The sequence below is a fragment of the Erinaceus europaeus genome, chromosome 20 (genome assembly GCF_950295315.1).
Source record: "Erinaceus europaeus chromosome 20, mEriEur2.1, whole genome shotgun sequence".
In the NCBI taxonomy this organism is placed as follows: domain Eukaryota; kingdom Metazoa; phylum Chordata; class Mammalia; order Eulipotyphla; family Erinaceidae; genus Erinaceus; species Erinaceus europaeus.
Window position 1 is genome coordinate 51,939,416 of NC_080181.1, and position 16,007 is coordinate 51,955,422.

The following is a 16,007-nucleotide window of genomic DNA, read 5'->3' on the forward strand; positions in this document are numbered from 1 at the left end:
TTCCCCCAATCCATGCAGTGATAGTTCTAGTGGGCAGAAGAGTTTATCCAGTAACCAAGTCCAAAACCAGGTCCCCCAGCCCCTCCCCCAGCTTCTGCAAAGGCCTCCTGCTGCAGAGTCAACCATTGGCCAACTGGGCAGGTCCCTGTCAGCCTGTAGGGCCCCTTGCTTGTCAGAGCTGCACTTTCTGGAAGTCTGCACCTTGGCCAGGTCAGGAGAGAGTGAGAGAATAGGAGCTGGCGGGCCTTTTGCTCCACAGACAGAGCCAATGCTCAGCCAGCCTGAACTAACAGAGAGTGTGGACCTCAGTAGAGAGCGACCACCGGCAGCCAGGATCAACACCCTTCAGGTGCTTCATACTGTGTACAGGAAAAGTGGACAGAACAGGTTTCACACTGGTGCCTGTCTACCTAATCTCTCTGCTGGGGAATACAAAGAGCCTACAGAAGTCCTGAGTTTGAAGGTCTCTAGGGGCCAGTGGGATACAGATGGATTTTAAGATGCCACATGCCTTTCTCTGCTTCCCAAACATCCCACAGAGAGCTTGGCTACATTAGCACACTTTAAAACCATTTTAGTGGTTTATATTAAGTGGCAATTTTAGTCTTGTGTCAAGTTGGGGGCAGAATATTATTTGAGTTTACATATCTTTAAATGATGTTCTTACTCTTATTTAAATATTGTTAACCTCTAACAGCGATGTAGATTGTTTTTCAATTACATAGTATCTCTTTAAATCACAGGTGTTTTTTTCTGAAAGAAAGAAAAAAAAAACCTTTACAAATATTCCCATTTGATCAAGTAGTTCCATTTCTGAGACACCAACTAAAGAAATAATGTTAAATATAGAAAGCACTTGGGAATGAGGATGTTCAGCAGTTTGTATAAAATGAAAACAAATCCTTAGTAAAAAAAAAACATCTTAAAGTGTCTAATTAAAGAAAGAATATGAAATCATTCTAAATGATTGGCAAACATTTAGCAAAGTGAGAAATAATAATTTTAAGAGCAAAAAAATTGTAAGATTGCTTATTTAATATAGTCATACTTGGGGATTACAAGTTGTAATTTTGATTTACATAGGTGTGTGAATTAAGCAAAAATACTGAGCATGGATTCTCACCAAAGCACTGGACACATTATAGCCTTCATTAAGTGCTAGTTCTTAGTTTTCTATACACATGTAAATTTGTAGAGTAAAAAGTATAAAGGGGGAGTCGGGCTGTAGCGCAGCGGGTTAAGCACAGGTGGCGCAAAGCACAAGGACCGGCATAAGGATCCCGGTTCGAACCCCGGCTCCCCACCTGCAGGGGAGTTGCTTCACAGGCGGTGAAGCAGGTCTACAGGTGTCTATCTTTCTCTCCTCCTCTCTGTCTTCCCCTCCTCTCTCCATTTCTCTCTGTCCTATCCAACAACGACAACAACAATAATAACTACAACAATAAAACAACAAGGGCAACAAAAGGGAATAAATAAATAAAATAAAATAAAATAAAAAATTTTAAAAAAGTATAAAGGGACAGTCATTCAGTACTTCATTATGATGGAGGTAAATTTAAAATTTAGGAGTATTTTTATAATTCTACATTTTTCAGATACTTAATATATATATATTTTTTTTTCCTCAAGGGTTACTGTTGGTGCTCGGTGCCTGCACTATGAATTCACCGCTCCTGGCAGCCATTTTTTCCATTTGGTTGCCCTTGTTATTGTTCTTACTGTTGCCACTGCTGTTGTTGTTGTTGTTGGATAGGACAGAGAGAAATTGAGAGAGGAGGGGGAAGACAGAGTGGGGAGATAAAGACAGACACCTGCAAGACCTGCTTCTCTGCTTGTGAAGTGACCCTCCTGCAGGTGGGGAGTTGGGGGCTCAAACCTGGATCCTTGCACTGGCCCCTGTGCTTTGTGCCATGTGCGCTTAACCCCATTAACTAATATTTCTTTACTGTGGGTGAGTAGAATTAGATAATCAGCAGAAACCTCACTGTCTCATCTCCCCATGGAAGCAGCATGTACGGGGAGGAGGGCCCTGCAGTGCTCTTACACACCCACCTCACCCAGATATGGTCAGAGGGTGGTGGTAAAGGGCACCAGGCAATGCTCAGAAGAGCAGCTTCAGTGGAGTGTGTGTTCCCTTACACTTCTGTGCATGTGTGTGAAATTAGATCCCTTGAAATCTTAGTTTTGTAAAAGTCTGTTAAGTCACCAATGAAAAAGCTGGGGGAAAGAAAGAAAGGAAGGAAGAAAGAGCAAGAGAAGCAAGAGATGAGAGACTCATACAGACAGGTCTAAGAAGGAATAAATCTGAAAGACACCTGAGGGGAAGGCGATCTCCATGGGTTTGCTTCTTCCAGGACAAGTGTCTGGGCACAATGGGGGTGTGTATAGATTGTGCTGCTTGTCTCCATGCATCCCAGGGGCAGCTGGAGAGTGTTTATCTCACTCAGACAATCAGGACAGAGTGATTTGCCCTAATCCAACATGGTGAAAACCAGCACCTACGGTGGCTCTGCTGGGCATGGCATATGGGTGTGGGAAGTAGTTCATGGTGGAGGGGTGCTTATTCAGGAAGATGGATTTTTGAGAAGAAACATCACCTTTAGCATTCTAGGGCAGGGGTCCTGCTGCGGCTTTTATCTTCCCAGTACCTTCCATTTCCTGCAGTTTCCACCTTGTGGCCATGTGAGTATAAAGATTTAGCTGTCTGGGAGGCAGGTGCATGGGGAAAAAGTATTCTCACCTTTCCTCACTTTCACAGGCAACTTCCATTAAATGGTTGATTCCCACTGGGTGATGAAAGACCTCCAAGGTGAGCCCACTTTCAGACAATTCTAGTACAGACTTGGGTCAAAAATAAAATCATGCTGGAAGCTGTCTGCTATACTGTGGCCAAAAGGTGGAGGCTCCTCACTGTCCCTCTTGTCTGCACTGGTCATGAAGGTGGGGACCAGGGTGGGCACTGAGGAAGGATAGTCTTTCTGCTCAGGAGCTATTGGAGGCCTTGTTCCCTCATCGAAGCTTTTGGTGGTGTTAATGCACTATCTAGAGCCAGCTCTCTAATTCCTTGTTATTGCACCCAGAGGCAGTTTAAGCTCTGAGAGCAAGAGTCAAACTCTCAAATAGGCTGAATAATCATTAGCCTTTAAATTAAGGGTTACTCACTACACAGATCTGAATGTTAACTGCCGAGTACTATCAGCTTCCATGGCTATCAGTATGGAGGTGACAAATGTGACCTCAGTCATTCTTGGCTCCGCTTGGCATGTCAGATACCAGCATTGAACCTGTAAAGTCAAATAGTTGCTTTCTGGTTTATGAGACCTGGATGCTTCTGCAGTGCTCATGAGTGAACTCAAGGCAGGCTGGCAAAATATTTGAAAACCAAATTTCTACTTTGAACACACCCAAGGCTCACTAACTGCTGATTCCTGTGCTTGCTGTGGTTCAGGTTTCACCATTCTAGCCCCTGGCTGTGTGATGTTGGGTTGGTCGCTCAGTGCTCCTAGGTTGTCCAAAGTGCAATGACTGGCTTCATGGGAGGGATGGACCCACTCAGACTTGGACTCTGTTATAGGCAGAGACTTCAGAGATTCTCTACCCTTCTTATCTGTTCTCATGAAATTATCTTAACCACCAACCTCCCCCATATATTCAACTACTATATAAAGTATACAAATAAAATATCAGAAGAAAAAAAATCGAACCTTTTTCACATGGACACAGCATATCAGAAATCTGGAAACATGCACAATCTCTACTCTGTGGCAGTTGTATTCTAGCTATGGCACTAGTTCCACAATATTTGAAAATATCTGTGGGTCAGACAATGATAGCACATGCTACCATGTGTAAGGACCTGGGTTCAAGCTCCTGGCCCCCCATCTGCAAGGAGGGAAGTTTCACAAATGGTGTAGTGCTTCAGGTGTATTTTCTTCCTTTCTCTCTTCCTCTTTATTCCTTCTTTTTTTCTCTGTGTGTATAAGAAGAAAAAGAAAAAGAAAATGACCACTAAGAGTAGTGGAGTTATCATTGCATGCATGGAGCCTCAGGAATTACCCTGGTAATAAAAAAAGAAAGGTAGCTTAGCAGAAAAGATGTTAGAAGCTGAGTAAGTCTGGCTGACACATTGTATCACCCTCTGAGTAACGTACAGTCCACACAGCTATTGAGTGTCCACTTGCAGAACTACATAGATGCACTCTGGCTCTTCTCATTCCCTCTGTGTCTTGAACCCTCTCAAAACTTTCCACCTCTTGGTTTCTCTCAGACTATTTAGAGTGTTATCGTTATGATTGTCACTGGAGCTTAAATGCTGCAGGCCATTTTTTTTTTCCAGATAAAAACAGAGGATCAGAGAGAGACACTACAGCACCAAAGCTTCCCTCAGTGCACTGGAGGTTTCGTTTGAACCTGATGGTGTCCATGGTAAAGCTAGATGGATGTTGCCTAGACTATTTCTCTGATGTTCCTCTGAGTGATTCAGTTATTTCCCCATCAATTTTCTCTAGTTCTCATCTCAACATAAAGAGCCCACCAGTGATTTTCAAGGGCAAATGTGTCTGGGTAGGTAGGAATATGCACTGGGATTTTTACATAGTTAGGGTCAAGGGGGAGCCAGAGACGACCCGAACTGCCCCTGTGGCTACAGACAGACTATGACCCACATAGTCAATGACTGCCACCTCTCCAGATTCAAAGGAGGTCTCGAAACTTTACATCAGGCTCAACCTGACGCTGTTGACTGGCTACGGAAGAATGGCAAATGCTAGAAGAAGAAGAAGTTTTCCCCAGGATGTGCCAAAGGCACTACTGTTTGCTCTGGGATGCTGGGGTGGGAGATGGGAGATCCCAGAACAGTGCTTTGCCTGGTTATCTGACTGCCTGAGTGCAGCAGGAAATTATTCTCCCTGCTGGCACTAAGAGTCTGCCTTCTCACCCCAAATGGGGGCTTCGAAGATCTGCTTATCTGTGTAAACAAACCCTGCTGATTCCTTTCTCCTCCTCCTCCTCCTCCTCCTCCAAAGAGAGAGAGGAGAGAAGAGAGAGAGGAGAGAGACTGATGGTTTTCTTGCTGTGTCACCTCCCAATCTGAAGTTTAATTCTTTTCTAAAGTGTAGCTAAGCCTAAACATTTTCTTTTCCTTCCAAATTTGTTACCATCTTTCTGGGAAGCATAGAACCTATTGATCTGATCATAGAGCCCCTGTTTTATGCACCTATATGAACTGCAGGTGTGCCCCAAAGTTAAGCAGTGTGAATGAAACTTTGATCTCGTTTCAGTTTATTATTGACCAGACAAATGGAGGGGCTAGGAACAGACCCAGAAAATGCCTGTACAATATTAATAAATAGAGAAAGGGGAGAAAAGGAGGCCAACTGTGACATATGGTGGTGCTGGGGATCGAGCCTGCAGACTCTGGGCCCTCAGGCATGCAAGTTGGTGCTCTGACTGAACTCTATTTCTTACCCTAAGTTTCTAATTTCTAAAAGCCCCACTTAATTCTCCTAAGTAGCTTCTTAAAAATTCCAACCTGGGGGGTCGGGCAGTGGTGCAGTGGGTTAAGCGCATGTAGCGCAATGCGCAGGGACCGGCATAAGGATCCTGGTTCGAGCCCCCGGCTCCCCACCTGCAGGGGAGTCGCTTCACGGGCAGTGAAGCATGTCTGCAGGTGTCTATCTTTCTCTCCCCCTCTCTCTGTCTTCCCCTCCTCTCTCCATTTCTCTCTGTCCTATCCAACAACAAAGCAACATCAACAATGGCAATAATAACCGCAACGAGGCTGCAACAACTAGGGCAACAAAAGGGGCAAAATGGCCTCTAGGAGCGGTGGATTCATGGTGCAGGCACTGAGCCCAGCAATAACCCTGGAGGAAAAAAAAAAAAATTCCAACCTGGTCTTGTAGTTCCCACTGATGATTTCTTCAACATGGTCTTAAATTCGTTTGCTTTATTGTCCTTTCAAGTTGTCCTGTGAGCTCCAGTTCTCCATTTGACTCATTAGCCCTTTTGGGACCTTGAGCCCCATTTGTTTCTTTTCTCATTGATTGTGAATTCCTCCCCAGTGGGGCTTTTCTTATCTGTAGTTGGGCTGCAAGTGTCTCTGAAGGGTGCTTGGGGCTTGTTGTAGCAAGAATTCTAGGAGAGGCACCTGTTCCTTTCTCAGCATGGGCTTTCATTAAGTGGTGGCATAATTTTTGGGCTAAGCATTAGAACTTCTTTATCTCCATTTCCCTGAGCTTGCTTTTTCCCTCTGCCTCTGGCCCCAGGAGGACACATCTCCTTGCTGTCTCCCAAAGCCCATGGCAGTCTGGGTGACAAAGTAGCTCCTCATCCTTCAGCTGTTAAGCCCTGTGTCCCCTCCCCTCACACTTGGTGCTGCTTTTCTTGTCACTTTACTGGCTGTCCCTCACTTCTCTCTGCTGTCAGGAGTAGTCTCTCTGCATGTCTTCAGACCACATCCCAAAGGATGAAGTGGAGTCACATCCTCCCTTCCCCTTTCCGCTGGCTGACTTGTCTAAAGGCACTGGTGAAATTAAGGCTTCTCTTCACTGACTTCTGTATGACTCTGCTTAGATGACTTCCTTAGATTATTTTAGAGATGATTTGAGGTGTATGTCATTTTAGAAGTTTTTGAGGGGAGCTTACATCATTTAACATTTTTCTTATCTTTTATTTAGGATGGAGACATGAGTTGAGAGGGAAGGGGGAGATAAAGAGGGAGAAAGACACTTGCAGTACCATTTTCACTGCTTGTGAAACCTTACTCCTGCAGGTGGGGACTGGGGCCTTGAACCTGGGTCCTTGTGCACTTTAATGTGGGTGCTCAGCCAGGTGCTTTACCACCCAGCCCCTCATTTACCAATCTTGTTTAATTAGTTTTGCCATAAGGGCTTTCACTGGGGCATCATGGCTGAACAGTTCACCTCTCTAGCAATCTCTTTTTTTTTTAAATGTGTGTGTGTGTGTGTGGGAGACCATAGCACTGCTGCACCATTTGAAGATTTAGTCTTCTTCCAGCTGCCATTTGGTCAGATAATTGCTTTGCAGATACTGTTTTCATCTATGACTTGACCATCCATATTCCTAGTAGTGTCTTTTGATGTTCAGAAGTTTTTTTGTTTTTTTTTTTTAAAATATTTATTTTATTTATTTATTCCCTTTTGTTGTCCTTGTTGTTTTATTGTTGTAGTTATTATTGTTGTTGTTGGATAGGACAGAGAGAAATGGAGAGAGGAGGGGAAGACAGAGAGGAGGAGAGAAAGATAGACACCTGCAGACCTGCTTCACCGCCTGTGAAGCGACTCCCCTGCAGGTGGGGAGCCGGGGTTTGAACCGGGATCCTTATGCCGGTCCTTGTGCTTTGCGCCACCTGTGCTTAACCCGCTGCGCTACAGCCCGACTCCCGTTCAGAAGTTTTTAATTTGATGACATCCACTTATCAGATCTCTCTCTTTGTGGTTGCTGCTTTCTGTGTCCTGTTTCTAACATTTGCTGACCCCAGGGTATAAAGCTATTCTATGTCTATTGAGGATTGATAGTGTTAAGTTTCACTGCTGAGTTTATGGTCCATCTTGAATTAGCTTTTGTGTCTGATATTTTCCACCATGAATATTAAGTAGTTTCCACCCCATTTGTTAAAAATTGTATATTTATTTACTCTTCAATTTCTCTCAACAGCGTTTTTCCATTCTCAATATAGAGATCTCACTTATCTTTCATTTTTAGGTTAAATCACAAACTATTTAATTTTAGATGTGATTTTTAGAGAGAGAGAGAGAGACTGATAAATCAGAGCATTATTCCAGTCTCTGTAGTGCTGGGAATTGAACGTGGGGTCTCAGCCACACAAGCCATTATTGTTTAATATCATTTAACACTGTCTGTACACTAGTGTATAAAATACAATATATACTTTTATATTTTCTGAATTAAAAAAAAATGGTTGTATGAAGCTTCCCTTCCCCTTTCTTTCCTTTACTTTTATATTCTTTTATTTTCCTTATCTTTTCCCCCTCCCTCCTCCTCCTCCCTCTCTCCCTCCTTCCTTCCTTTTTTCCTTCCTCCTCCTCTGTCCCCTCTCTTTCTCGCTCTCTCTCTATTTCTTTCTTCCCAGAGAACTCACTGCTCAGCTCTGGGTTAACGGTAGTGCCGGTGATTGAGCCTGAGACCTCTCAGCTTCAGACATGAAGTGCTTTCCCCTTTTTTGCAGCTCTATTTAACTCTGTCTAATTATAATCATTAGCATAGCATTAGTGAAAATGTGGTAAAGAACCAATGAGAGCACAGTAACTCTGCTATGGTATTGATAGTTTCCCAAAATGCTCCCAAATAAACATGCAGCAGTGTGTGTGTGTGTGTATGTGGGGGGAATTCAGTAAACTTATGGTTACAAAATGGTGATATATTTTGTAGTCATTGAAATTTTCTTTTCTTTTTGCTTTCAGGGTTATTGCTGGGGCTTGATGCCTGCACTACAAATCCACTGTTCCTGTGGTCATTTTTCATTTTTTTTTTTTTGGATAGGACAGAAATGGAGGGGAAGATAGGGAGAGAGAGAAAGACACCTGCAGACCTGTTTCGCTGCTTGCAAAGCAACCCCCCGCAGGTGGGGAGCCAGGGGCTTGAACCAGAATCTCTGTGCAGGCCCTTAAGCTTCATACTATGTGTGCTTAACCCAGTGTGCCACCACCCAGCCCTCAAGCCACTGAAATTTTCTTGAATAACCTTTAATAGGTGTGTGGAGAAAAGCTGATTTTATTTTATTGGGGGGTAGGGCAGGAGACAAAAACCAGAATAGTGATATTGTATTCAAAATCAATGTCACAATCTTGGTGTCTCAGCATATGAAAGGCTTAGCACAGTGAGGGTCAACTCAGAAATCTAAGCTGGCTGTTCTGCCCTCTTGTGAATCCAGTGTTCTAGACAAATGGTCCCTTAGGTTCTGTTACAGGAAGTATTGTCCAGAGAAGCTGGGAGGCCCAGCCCAGCCCAGCCCAGCCCAGCCCAGCATAGCAGCTGTTGTGTCAGGGAGCTGGTATATTCCCACAGCACTGTGGAGAGAAGCTGGCTCCTCACCTCAGCTCACTCCACATGCTACCAGTGAGGGAGGGAAGTGTCACCTGTACAGCAATGGCCCTAGAAGTTCCTCTAGCTCTATATAGATAACTTCCTTTGCAGTTACCACTCTGACTCCCTCACTCCTAACAGAGAGAAGCACTAGAGCACTGCTCAGCTCTGGCATTTATGGTGATGCCAGAGAAGGAATTTATGACCTCTGCGTATGAAAGTCTGGTGTGTGACCTCTGTGCTAGCTTCCTCACTCCTAAGGCAATCAATTACTGAATGGCAACAGAAGGCCAAGCAATATGGACAGCAGGATTAGCCACAGTCCCCTTTGAGGCTACCCAGCATGCCTGGCCTGCTGTCCATGGAAGGAGCTTTATCTGGTATTATGTATCATGGAAGGAGCACTGCTGCCAATACAGAGTGCTCATACCCTGCTACCAGAGGGACCCAAATGCCAGTCACGTGGTGACTTGTCTCCCAGGTGGTGTGCACTCCATTTTAATTGAGACTTATTTTGTCTATAAGAAAGGGGAAGAGAGAGTGAGGGAGGGTGGGAGAGAGAACACACACATTGCTCAGTTCTGTCTGACCCAGGATCTTATCTGACTCTCAGATATGCAAGTCCTGTGCTCTGATTCACTGAGCTGTCTCCTCTGCCTGAAATCCACACTGTTTTTCTGTTGTTCACTGTAGTTGGAAGGCTCTCAGTATGGGGTAAAAAGGCATCTCAGCATCACCAGGTGGTTTTTTAAATATCTCTGTCTGAGGTATTCATCTTTCCCTGGAGATTTTGCAGACTCTGCTGGGGTTATGAAGGCTGGCACTGGCAGAGGGAATGAGTATCTATTGAGCATTTGCCAAGTGTTTCTGATCTAGAGTGCCTCAAACTGACCTCAATTTTCCTCTAAAAGGAACAAAGAAAGTCAGTAGTTTGAAGAAGTGAGTCAATCTGAGTGACCAGGAGATAGAAAAGAAATCATGCTTGTTGTGAGGTTGAAGAGGGTGTCACTTTTATGCGAGAAGATAGCTATGGGGAGACTGTTTTAACAAAAGAAGAGAACTCTAGAGTTATCTCACTGGGTTGGGAACTTATCTTACTATGCATGAGGCCTGAGTTTATATCCTTTATATGGGGGTTGCCATAGCACTGAGGGAAGCTCCCTCCCTCCCTCTCTATCTGAATGAAATAGGGACCTGGGAGCTGTGAAGTCACACATTGTGAGGTTCTTCCTCACAATATTACAAAAATTATATTATTTTATTTATTTATTTTATTTATTACAAAATAATATTTTATTACAAAAAGTAATAAAAGGAAGGAAAAGATCTTGGAAATAAAGCATGATATAAACAAGAAGATTAAACATCAAATCCAGTTACTAGAAGTTAGTTCACTAAATGTTCCTCTCCTAGAAAACACAACCAAAACTCAAAAAGTCAGAGGTGGCTCTTTCAAATGAAAAGCTGAATAAACAGAGTAGAGCCAAGGTTCAGTGTCCACAAAACAGAAGATCCAGGTGGAAAAGTGGGAGGGGATGAAAGAGAAGCAGGAGGAAATGTCCTGGCCTGAGTTTGACTTTGGCCTTCTCACCACAGGAAGACCCGGTACCCTTATCTGATTCTGCACGGCAAGGAGTCAAGAGTGGGAAGCTAGTACTGTGCACAGGACAGAGTGAGACCCCAGGCCTTGCGTCTGTGACTGGCGGAGGTTGGCGGGCCAGCTCACTCTTTCCCCAGACCTCCCTGAACTGCCTGCAGCCCCAGGCAGCATGGGATAGTGCCCATTCTCATGGCACAATATGGAGTCCTTCAGGGTTCTGTTGGATCAATGCTGCAGTCCTCCACCAACACCAGTCACCCCCTTCCTCCGGAGCAGAGTCACACTTGCTTTCACTGCTCAGCAATGGCCCACTGTCCTCCTTAGGTGGATTCGTATCCCTACCTGACTGAGTTCTGGGGGCTGAGCAAGAAATGGTGAGGATTAGTGACAGGGTGCAGTTTCCCTGAAACAGGCTGTGGTCCCTGGGGCTGCTTTCTTCCTAGAGTTCTGGGGACTCCACTTCTGTCAACCCCAGGCTGTGGCAGAGGACACTGAAGCCTGCTTCTCACTTCCCAGACCCTCATTCCCACACTCACTGGTGAGCACTGGGCCCCCATCCTCTGTGAGTGCCTTCCCACTGCTTCTGCAACTAAGCCTCCATCACACTTGTCTCCTCACACTGGCTGCCTTAGGGGTGAGGAGCCTGGCGATGGCCTCTTCTTTCTGGGACTCTGTTTCTGCTGCTGCATGCCATCTTTTCCAGCATGTCCTCTGTCCACATGCTTGGTCCTTCTCTGACTCCTCATGAGAGAACCCACCACCCTTTACTAAAGCTGTCTCTGTCTCTGCATCTTTGGGTTTAGACCTTGGGACTCTGGAGGGCTGTCTCCATCTCAGCACCACTCAGGCCAAGGGTACTCAATGTGTGGATGCCTGAAGGAATGAGTGCCAGATCCTCATGCATGTTTTCAGTGAATGGTTTGCTGTTTGGCAACATGAACCACTAAGGTTATCTGGCAGCTGGTGAAATAGTTCACCTCGATAGTGTCCTGCTTTGTTACGTGCATGGCCCAGGTTTGAGACTGGCCCCCAATCCATTGAAGGAAGTTTGAGTGCGCCGTTCTACCTCCTTCTCTCTCTCTTAAAAAGAGGAGGAGGAGTTTTGCAGACTGGCATGGCTGTGCCTTAGCATCTCCATGAAGCTGACAGCTTGAGAAAAAGTTCATTTTTCTCTAGATAGCTGGCGGGTTCTTGGGCCCTCAAGACTCAGGTAAAAGGATTTTGAGAAAAGTCCTGCCAATAGTCACCAAATGGTTGACAACGTTAGTGTGGCTGGTGAAAGGCAGTGAGTGCTCTCTGTGCCCTGGAGGCCGCATCCTAAGCCCCAACTCACAGCTCCCTGAGGTGGTTAGTAGCCAGTGGATTCAGCTCTGCTAGCTAACAGCTGTGGGGGTTCAGCTTCCAGGGAACCAACCTCCTAGCCAAAACATGACTCTGGCTCCCAGAGAAATGATCCTGTTCCCTGCTGCCTTCCATCCAAGTGAAAAAGTGAGGGGAGCAGACACTGAGGTGTGGGGTGACCCAGGGAGGCCAGAGAGCCAGCCCTTCAGTGAAAGAAACAGGCCAAGAAACAGGCTATGGTTTCCAAACACTGGTCTCCCAAATTTTGCAAGGTGCTTTGAGAAATCTCCTGTGTATATTAACTGCAAGTTACACATTCCCTGCCTTATATTTTGCCTTGTTTCATCCTAAAATCACATGGAGTAAACTCGGCAGTTAGAGAACCCCTTCCTTGATTTCCCTGTCCTTCTAAAAGCAGTCATTATTAACCCATTGATGCCTGTTTTAATATGTAATTATTATAGCTTTGCTGCACTTACAGAATGATTTACCTCCCTTTCTACTCTTAATAGCATTTGCATTGAAATAACAATTTAAAGGCTATACTTAAAAACCAGTTCATTTTTCATTATAATATAAATCCAGTATATACTTACTAAACAAAAACTTAGGAGAAAAAACAAATTTTTAAAGTACTACAAACACAGGTAATGACTATATTTTGTGATGTTTTCCTTCAGTTATTTATTTTTATTTCTATTTATTAGATAGAGACTGCCAGAAATGTAGAGAGAAGGGGGAGGTAGAGAGACCTCTGCAATCCTGCTTCACCACTTGCAAAGCTTCCACACTGAGGTGGGGACCGGGGATTCAAACCTGGGTCCTTATACATTGTAACATGATATGCACTCAACCAGTTTGTCACCACCTGGCCCCTCCTTCAGGCTTCAGGTGTTTCTTGGGCTTGGGCAGGGAGGTTTTTTTTGTTTTTTTTAATTCAGTTGTAATTAAGCACTAGGTGCAAGAACATAGCTCTTTCTCTAACTTAGGGAATGTTTATTGCCATAACACACCCTATAATTATCACTAGATCTTTTCAGACATAGTTTTAATGACTCTAATATTCTTTTGACTAAATGTGGGGCATTAAATTGTTGGCAGTCTCCCTTTTCTAAATATAACCGCACTGAACATTTCCCTTATTATCTAGGAGGGATTCCAATTTTCTGTACATAGTACTTGTTGGTGATGAGGATTATTATGAATTACATTTTTTTTGATGCTCCAGTTCTGCAGCATCAGTTCTTCAGAAGAGAGGGGCTAGCTTCCCTTGAAAGTACAATAAATGGTTATTACACAGATCTTCAAAGTCACACAGCATGTTGGTGGCTTCTGAGCAGAGAAAACAGTTATACTGGAGGTTTGGGCCTGGTAGGTCCTTACCAGTCTGTGCCTAGTGCACAAAACTGCCTCTCTCTCTCTCTCTCTCTCTCTCCCTCTCCCCCTTCCTCCCTCCCTCCCTCCCTCTCTCTTTACAAAGGACCAGTGCCTGGCTCACAGTTCAAGCAGAATGTCACTGCATTTCCTGCACTGTGGACCCAGGATCTTCCCCAGCTCACCACATCGAGGTGGATAAACCTGTAATGTGTTTTCAAAGCATTTTACAACCATTTAGGAGCAAAGTGAGCAAGAACAAAGCAAAATCGTGCCAGCTATAGACCCATGGATTCACTGCTTCTGGCAGCCATTTTTTCCCCTCTTTTTCTTCTTATTCAATGTGAGAGAAAAATTCAGAGGGTGTGGGAGATGGAAAGACAGAGAGACACTTGCAGTACTTGCTTCACTACTCAGGAATCATCCCTCCTGCACGTGCTGAGTGGGTGCTTGAACCTGGTAATGTGTGCGCTTAACCCGGTTCACCAGCATCCAGCCTGTCTGCCCTCCACCCATTCTTCCTCTTTCTAAAATGGGACACACTGAGAAACCAAAGTACTGCTCTATCATCCAGGAAGCACCCTTAGGTGCTGTCCATGATGCTTCTACTTAAAAAAATGATTTCAGGGGTCAGGCAGTAGCACAGTGGGTTAAGTGCACGTGGCGCAAAGAGCAGGGACCAGCGTAAGGATCCTGGTTCGAGCCCCTGGCTCCCCACCTGCAGGGGAGTCTCTTCACAGGTAGTGAAGCAGGTCTGCAGGTGTCTATCTTTCTCTCCCCCTTTCTGTCTTCCCCATCTCTCTTGATTTCTCTCTGTCCTATCCAGCAATGAATGACAACAACAATAACCACAATAAGGCTACAACAACAAGGGCAACAAAAGGGGGGAAAACGTGGCCTCTAGGAGCAGTGGATTCATGGTGCAGGCACCGAGCCCCAGCAATAACCCTGGAGGCAAAATAAAATAATTTCAGGGGGGTTGGGCAGTAGTGCAGTAGGTTAAGCACACATGGCGGCAAACACATGGACCGGTGTAAAGGATCCCAGTTCGAGCCCCTGGCTCCCCACCTGCAGGGGGGTTGCTTCAGAAGCGGTGAAGCAGATCTGCAGGTGTCTTTCTCTTCCCTTCTCTGTCTCCCCCTCCTCTCTCCATTTCTTTCTGTCCTGTCCCAACAACAGCAACAATGGCAACAATAACAAGAGCAACAAAATGGGCAAAACAGCCTCCAGGAGCAGTGGATTCATAGTGCAGGCACCAAGCCCCAACAGTAACTCTGGAGGCAAAATAATAATAATAATTTCAGAAACAGTTACTGTAATAAAACAGCAGGTGGTCTCTAAAGAGTTGGTGTGCCTTGTGCACTAACAGCAGCTCCCTTTTGCAGGTGAGAACAAATGAGGCTAAGAGAGGTGAGGCAATTGCTCAAGGTTGCACAGCTGGTTCCTGCAGAAGACAACTTACAGGTATGTGTCACACCACGTCAGCTCACCTGCCTTCTACAACAAAACTTTGGGTGTTGAATTAATCTGGGATATGCTAAAAAAAATAACAGCACGTGTGTCTAGGCCCAGTCTACTGGTGCTGTCATCCTTGGCACGCTTAGCTCTGGGCTGTCCAGCTCCTCTCTGGACCATATGCTAAGTGTTAGCAGCGGATGTCACTTTTGATGTCTATAGATCCTGTTGTGGCACATCTCTCCTCTTGTATTTTATTCCTACCACAGACTGAGATGTTCTAGCTCTATATTGTGAGATTGGCCGAAACTTTGCTATACAATGAGCACTTTCATCTTAAAGATGTCATCCTAAAACTGAGCTGTCTTATGGGGTGTGACTTCACTATAAATATGACATTTCCCGGGGGGATTGTATTTTTTAATTGTGGTTATTATTATTGTTATTGATGTTATTGTTGTTGGATAGGACAGAGAGAAATTGAGGAGGGGAAGATGGGGAGAGATAGACACCTGCAGACCTGCTTCACTGCTTGTGAAGCGACTCCCCTGCAGGTGGGGAGCCAGGGGCTCGAACTGGGATCCTTACGGACTTTGTGCTTCGTGCTATGTGCGCTTAACCCGCTGTGCTACTGCCTGACCCCCACGGATTGTATTTCTAACCTTGGCAGGTACCCTCATGTTGCTTCCCTGAAACTGTGAATCCCTGGTGCTTTTGATCGGAATAATTTACCTTATTTCCACATGCTGGAGGGAAAGGGGAGCTCTTCTAAAGGGGGACGGGGAGGGAAGGGGCAGGAACATAGTTCTCGCTGCTTTCTGGAGGCTAATCACAGAGCTCACTGACTGAACATGTTGGGAGGCTTCTCTGAGGCACTATCCACCCAGCTCTGCAGAGAGGGATTTCGTGTCCTTGACCTCTCGGGAGATAAACTGGAGGAGAGGCAGTCTTCAAAGGCTGGCATCCTTACTGCCTCCTCATCCAGTGCTCTCAAGGGACACTTGATTCCTGAAAGGAATAGGTCTTGTTCTGCGCCTGTGACTGATGTGTCACATCTGAAACTATTACCCAGGGAGGGGGTGTGCATGGAGGCCCGCTGTACTTTTAAGTCATGTTTCACATTAAAGAAGCTCACAGCTTCTCAAGGGAGTGGATCCAGCATGACTTTAGC

The 16,007-nt window shown here is 45.1% G+C and overlaps 1 long non-coding RNA gene across 1 annotated transcript in view; it reads left to right on the forward strand.

The window, feature by feature from the left end:
* LOC132534864 (uncharacterized) overlaps positions 1-16,007 on the forward strand; it is a 171,747-nt gene that overhangs the window by 104,550 nt on the left and 51,190 nt on the right. Inside the window, exon 4 of the long non-coding RNA XR_009546606.1 lies at positions 14,767-14,845. This is a non-coding gene — a long non-coding RNA (uncharacterized LOC132534864). The remainder of the gene's footprint in view (positions 1-14,766; positions 14,846-16,007) is intronic.